The sequence below is a fragment of the Trichomycterus rosablanca genome, chromosome 22 (assembly GCF_030014385.1).
Source record: "Trichomycterus rosablanca isolate fTriRos1 chromosome 22, fTriRos1.hap1, whole genome shotgun sequence".
In the NCBI taxonomy this organism is placed as follows: Eukaryota; Metazoa; Chordata; class Actinopteri; order Siluriformes; family Trichomycteridae; genus Trichomycterus; species Trichomycterus rosablanca.
In genome coordinates, this window is record NC_086009.1 from 18859101 (window position 1) to 18865800 (window position 6700).

Below are 6700 nucleotides of genomic sequence, written 5' to 3' on the forward strand. Positions count from 1 at the left end.
ATGCGGCAGCTCTGAAAATAAATAAATAAACAAATTAGTCTCTTATTTATTGAGGCATTGAGTGGAGAATGTATATTAACGATTTACTGGTGGTTTGAAGAAACTTTGTGAATTATGACACATTTTACTAAGAGAAGTGTTTAAGGTGTTTGCTTTTTCCATTTAAGTGTTGTTTAATAATTGTGCAGTTAAATTATTCAGCTAATATAACCATCTTTAGCATTTCTATATTAGCACAGACTAAAATTTAGAACGTGTAAGCTTTGCACATGTACAAATTTTAAACATTTGTTTCTCTTATAAAACATTTTGGACTATATTATTTAGTACAAAATCAAAACACGAGTCCATTTAAAGTGGATTTATGCACTTAAACTATATTTATTAAATTAGCTTCCCCCACTGTATGCACGATGTCATTACACATATAGAAATGGTCATACATTGCATAGTAAATGAAAGAGACATAACTATAGAAAATGTTTATTTACACCAGTTTCTACTGTGTTTCTTTTGTGGTGTTAATAAGAGGTTAAGTGTGTTTATACTGGAGCAGAACACTCGAATAAACTAGATGCAGTACAGCAGCAGATCATCAGAACGGATTTTCTTCCTAAACTTCTACCCTTTTCCTGTGCTGCCATCTAGAGGACTGTGAGAAAATCACAACAATTTGTATTCTGTTAATATCAAGAACCTAAAATAAGGACAGGAAAGGCTGAACTGGCAATTGGGTAGCACTATCGCCTCACAGCAAGAAGGTCCTGGGTTCGATCCCCAAGTGGGGCGGTCCGGGTTCGATTCCCAAGTGGGGCGGTCCGGGTTCGATTCCCAAGTGGGGCGATCCGGGTCCTTTCTATGTGGAGTTTGCATGTTCTCCACGTGTCTGCATGGGTTTACTCCGGATGCTCCGGTTTCCTCCCACAGTCCAAAGACGTGCAAGTGAGGTTAATTGGAGACACTAAATTGTCCATGACTGTGTTCGATATAACCTTGTAAACTGATGAATCTTGTGTAATGAGTAACTACCGTTCCTGTCATGAATGTAACCAAAAGTGTAAAACATGATGGAGTGTAAAACAGAAGGTTGCCGGTTCAAGCCCCGCCACCACCAAGTTGCCACTGTTGGGTCCCTGAGCAAGACCCTCAACCCTCAATTGCTCATTGTGTAAGTCGCTTTGGATAAAAGCGTCTGCTAAATGCTGAAAATGTAAATGTAAATGATGTTAAAATCCTAATAAACAAACAAACAAACGTTTCTACTGTGATAAGATACTGGTTACACTGCTCTGTTTGCACTATTCAGCCATGTCCATATTGTTTCACCATGTAAATACTCATATTTCTTATCATTTTAGCTTATTTTGTGCAGCACAGAGTCATATGTTTGTACTTTTTTGTATATTTTAATATTTTTATTGTATTTTTATTGTATTATTGCTGCTGGTCTCACTGAAGAGCTACCGAACAAAGTTTTGTTGTATAACTACAATGACAATAAAGTGTATCTGATCTTATATGTATATGTTTATGTAACATCTCAAGAAACAGTCTCAGCATTACAAGGACAACGTAATGAAAGCCACATTTATAGGAAACATTTTAGCATTAATTGCAGATATTGTTAATTATATAAGTGATTGTTGCCACTAGAAAGTGTTTTTCTCAGTTCTAATGGTTGTAATGTTTTAAGACCATATTCGTAATCAACATTACAACCGGACTAGGTATGACTGAAATGTGCCAAGGCAAAAGTGATCTCAGGTGCACCTTAGTTTGTACACTATGTCGTTATTTGTATAGCTGCTACAACCTAATATGTGTTGTGTAAAATGTAAAGTATATATATATATACTCCCATTGCTTCTACTACCATTCCTATACTGTTGATACTTGGCTCATTCTGTCATTTCCTCCTACAGCCGCACAAGTTTCAGCTAGCATCACAACATGTCTGGCAGATATCTTATTACAGATGTCAGCTCATCATTTTAAGCTTTAGTAAGCTGAGATATATTCCTGGGGATACGTCTTTATGCCAAGTTCTTGTCATCTCAATTAAGACCTCTCAGATCACACCACTGGAAAGGTATGGTTATACTTTTCGCACATGAAGCTAATCTGACCTGATCATGCTGGTTCTTCTACACCATCAGAAAAGAATGATATTCCTCTCTATAGTAAACACTCAGATTATTGTCCAATCTACAGGTTTTACTGCTGCAACGCCCTCCTGGCAGATCTTCCCATGTCCATCACTGGACATCTGCAACTGATTCAGAATGCAGACACATGCCTGGTTTTCAATCTACCCAAATATGTACCACATCACCACACAGTTGCGCTGTTATTACTAGCTTCCAGGAGATGCCTGCATAAAATCTTAAACTGTCAGGCTTGCCAATAAAGCCAGAAACAAATTGGCCAAGAACTATTTAGTAGCTCTTGTCAAACCCATTTCTGTACCTTGTATCATGCATAGTCCATTTGTGATGTTGATTAAACACCATTAACAACCATTAGAACTAAGAAGCACACTTTTAAGTGGCAACAGTCACTGCAAAGTAATGCTAAAATATAAATATAGAACCTTTTTGCTATAAATGTGGCTTTCATGAAATTGTTCTTGTAATGGTGAGACTGTTTCTTGAGATGTTACATAAACATGTATTAGTACTTTTTTCATTTTGATTAAACACTTGCACGTACTCTGATTCTGACTTATCTTAAACCACTTCTTAGAAGTCAAGGAAGGCAGAAATCAAGGCCGTTCTTTGAATTAGCACCCACGTGATGGAATGAGCTTTTCAAGTCTGTTCAGTTTTTTACAGTCTTCGAAAGTTAACTATATACCTCCGTTTTAACTATGTACTTATAAATATAATAAAAATGTAATAAAAACTAACCATGCACCTTCCAGTGTCTCGATATTTTAAAAACCCTTCAATTCTATCTATATTTCTAACAATGTTTCTTCAGATTCGTATTCATAGACTCACCATAAAACCTGGAAGAACCCAAAGAATTTTGTAAAAGGAATGAGACGGTTGCTTCAACACAGTTTAAGCATATCAGGAAAAAAGGATGGAAGTAAATACTTTATAAAGTATAGCTTACTGCAGCAGTTTCCTTTTCCTGGCCATCTGGTCCCTGGCAGATCCATAGTACATCCATGTTGGCAGAAGAGGGCACAGTGCCTGAGAGAGAGAGAGAGAGAGAGAGCCAGCCTGCCTTATCAGTGCTGAATGAAGTTCAGTGCATTCTGACAAAAACAAAATGTCAAAGGTATAAAGGCATAGCTTGACAGGGGATTTACTCTATCCTTAGTTCTTTAGTTTGCTTTATCTCACTGTCTTTATTCTTTCTCGTTCTCTGCTTTATTTGTTGTAGTTCTCAGTGCTGAATGAGAAGTATCACATTAAGGCTCAGGAAATGATGTGTGAAAAAGTGATGGTGTGAATGAGGAAAAGGAAATGTCTTACATGCATGAATAAGCAGAGAAAAAATACTTAAAATAACAGTAAAAATAGCTAAACTAGTAACTTCACTTCGCATATAGTGTTAAACTGTTACATAAAACCACTAATTAGGAATGCAGATTGGTGTCAAGTTGGTAAAGGAATAGTTTCAGTCCAGTGTGTTCATACTGGTGACAGTAAAGCTCATTGATGGAGAAGATGTTGAAGTGGTGGACAGCTTTTGCCTACTTGGATCAACTATTAACAGTCAAGGATCTATCAATCAGGAAATATGGCACAGACTGACACTTGGCAAATCTGGAAGAACGCAATGATATGTCTCTCCAGACAAAGATCAGAACTGTCCAGACTATGATCTTCTCTGCAGTTTTCTATGGCTGTGAAACCTGGACAGTAAAAAATGGGACAGAAAGAATATTGATGACGTTGAACTTTAACAACAGAAGGGTTAACACTTACTGTTATATAATTGATATTTTCTACCTGTAAAACAGCGGCGTGTTTGAAACGTCGTTAATGTAATAATTAGGAGAGGTGTCGTCCCATACTATAGACCATCTAATGTAGCTATAGCTATATTTTCACTTTTCCTCTGTAGGTTTAAATAACAGGATAAATTATTATAGAAAATGACTATATGCAAACCCATCACCATCGCTTTTTGCATTACTGTTCGCCTTTTGCAGAAATGGTGCAGAAATGACTAGAGTGGTGGGAAGTTCACGGCAGTTTGAGCAAGTACGAGAAACAGAATTTGCAAACAGCATTTGCATCACATTTTTCTGCAGAACCAACTTTATGCTTAACGCTCTTAACAACACAGTGGTGTACAATGAATGGTTTCAGTTCAATAATAATACAAGCTATTATGATAAAAAAAAAAGTCATTACAAACAAAGCAAAAAAAAAATCTACAAAATATATTTTTTTATTGTGATGATTTTACATTTTAGGCATTTAGCAGACGCTTTAATCCAAACTTTTATCCAGACTTACAGTACTGTGACAGTATATTGTCTAAGCAATTGAGGGTTAAGGGCCTTGCTCAAGGGCCCAACAGTAGCAGCCTGGCAGTGGTGGGGCGTGAAGCAGCGACTTTTTGATTACTAGTCCAGTACCCTAACCACTAGGCTACAACTGCCCTATACCCACCTATACCCAAGAGATGATACCCATCTCTTCTTGTGAATCATCCCTCTGTTTACTTGATTAATTGTTCAGTCAGTTTAGCTACTTGAACACAAAAGATTTTTCCTTGTAAAATTTAAAAAGCCATGTATAATGTTAGAGGGCTCTACTGAACCACAGTGAGTGCAATGATCTAGCAAAAGAGAATATTCGGCACAGTGGTGAACAGTAGCTGTCAGGCTTGACCTTCTGTAATGATTTGGCAACCAGAAGGTTTGCTAAACCAGATTTGACTAAATATTTGTTGAAACATGTTGTTGAAACAACAGCCATCAAAACAATATGACCCAACCAACAGAGGCCGTGGCTTTTCAAATAGCAGAGTCACATCAGTTGAAACATTGGAAAGCATGTGTTAACCATCAGCAGCACCAAAAAAGGAACAGTTGTGGGACAGTTGTGGTCCAGTGATTAAGGTACTGGACTAGTAATCCAAAGGTTGCTGGTTCAAGCTCCACCACTGCAAAGTTGCCACTGTTGGGCCCTTGAGCAAGGCCCTTAACCCTCAATTGCTCAGACAATATACTGTCACAGTACTGTAAGTCGCTTTAGATAAAAGCGTCCGCTAAATGCTGAAAATGTAAATGTAAATACAGAAGGTCACAAGTGATTCCCTTAGAACTGCAGGCACATTTATCCTTAGCTAATGCTAATATTCATTATCAGACAATTTTTGTAAAAGGGAAGGACATCTGGCCATGAGATTCACAGCATAACATCTTTGTATCTAGGTTGCACTTTAACAAAAAAAAAGAGTGTGTGCATGCAAGTGTAAAGTGTGTGTGTGTGTGTGGTCGGACATGAAGACAGGAAGCAGGTTTTATCTGCAGCTGCAGAAGGTGTGGTGCTGCTTCAAGGTAAAAGAGGCAAGTTTAGGAAGTCTCTTTATTCACATATCGAATATTTGAAGATTTTACTAAATATTTGTTGAAACGTGTTGTTGAAACAACAGCCATCAAAACAATATGACCCAACCAACAGAGTTCCGAAAGGATAAACCGTGGCTTTTCAAATAGCAGATTCACATTAGTTGAAACATTAGAAAGCATGTGTTAACCATCAGCAGCAGCAAAAAAGGAACAGTGGTCTAACGCGGATATTCAAAGGTAGAGATAAAAGCCGCTTCACAAGATAATTACCTAACGATCAGAATTACAGCAATTAAAATCACCTCAAAATGTTGTAAGCATCCATATGACCCAACATACAATGTACATCATATTATTCACAAGGCTATAAGTTGGGACAAATGCCATTCCAAATCAATCTGTAGTAAAGGCCAAAACCCAAGTGTAACAACTATAAAACCAGTTAAATTAAGTAATAATGCCTGATCTGATAAGTCAACAATCACTATGTGTTCAACATTTGGACAATATTTAGTATGGTTGAGGCTCACTAAAAATACAGAAGAACCTCGATTTAAAGAACTAAGGGGAGAGCACTGATTCGTGGGCAGTTGCAACAAAAGTGCTAAACATGCACATATGATCAAAATGAACAATATAAATAGATCTGTAAATATGTCATGTAAAACCTGTAAATAAATATTAAAATAAGTGTACTGTACTACTGGGGAGAAATTTCATTTACCTTGTGTGGTGGAGGAGATGTTTTTATTTGCCGTGATCATATAGTGAAGACTCTGAGTTCTGAAGCTCTGCTGGTGGCTACTGGAGCAGTGCTGATGCAGAACTAAGCACTAGAACACAGAGAAAAAGGCGAGAACTAAGCGAGCCTCCTGACAAAATAAAGCCTATTGCTCATGTAGACAGATACTACTGGTCTTGTTTCGCTTCTCACAGGAATTTTAAACAATCAGAGCGGACATTTGGTTTTCCAGATTTTAAATCTGAAATCCATTAAATGGAGGTCCTTTAAATCGAGGTTTCACTATATAGACATCCAGTCAAACTATTATTTTGCATATTTATGCAACAGCCAACACATATGAAGCAGTTTTACAGAATTAGGTGCACCTTATGGTGTTTTCCTCCCTGTAATTGGGATTTATCTGTAGCACATTCTAATGA

General features: G+C 37.2%; 1 long non-coding RNA gene across 1 annotated transcript; it reads right to left on the reverse strand.

The window, feature by feature from the left end:
* Window positions 1-525: 525 nt before the first annotated feature.
* Window positions 526-6331, reverse strand: LOC134336054 (uncharacterized). Its single transcript, XR_010015682.1, has 3 exons — window positions 6261-6331; window positions 3118-3197; window positions 526-652 (listed from the first exon to the last, which is right to left on the reverse strand). It is a non-coding gene; the product is annotated as an uncharacterized LOC134336054 (long non-coding RNA).
* Window positions 6332-6700: the final 369 nt, after the last annotated feature.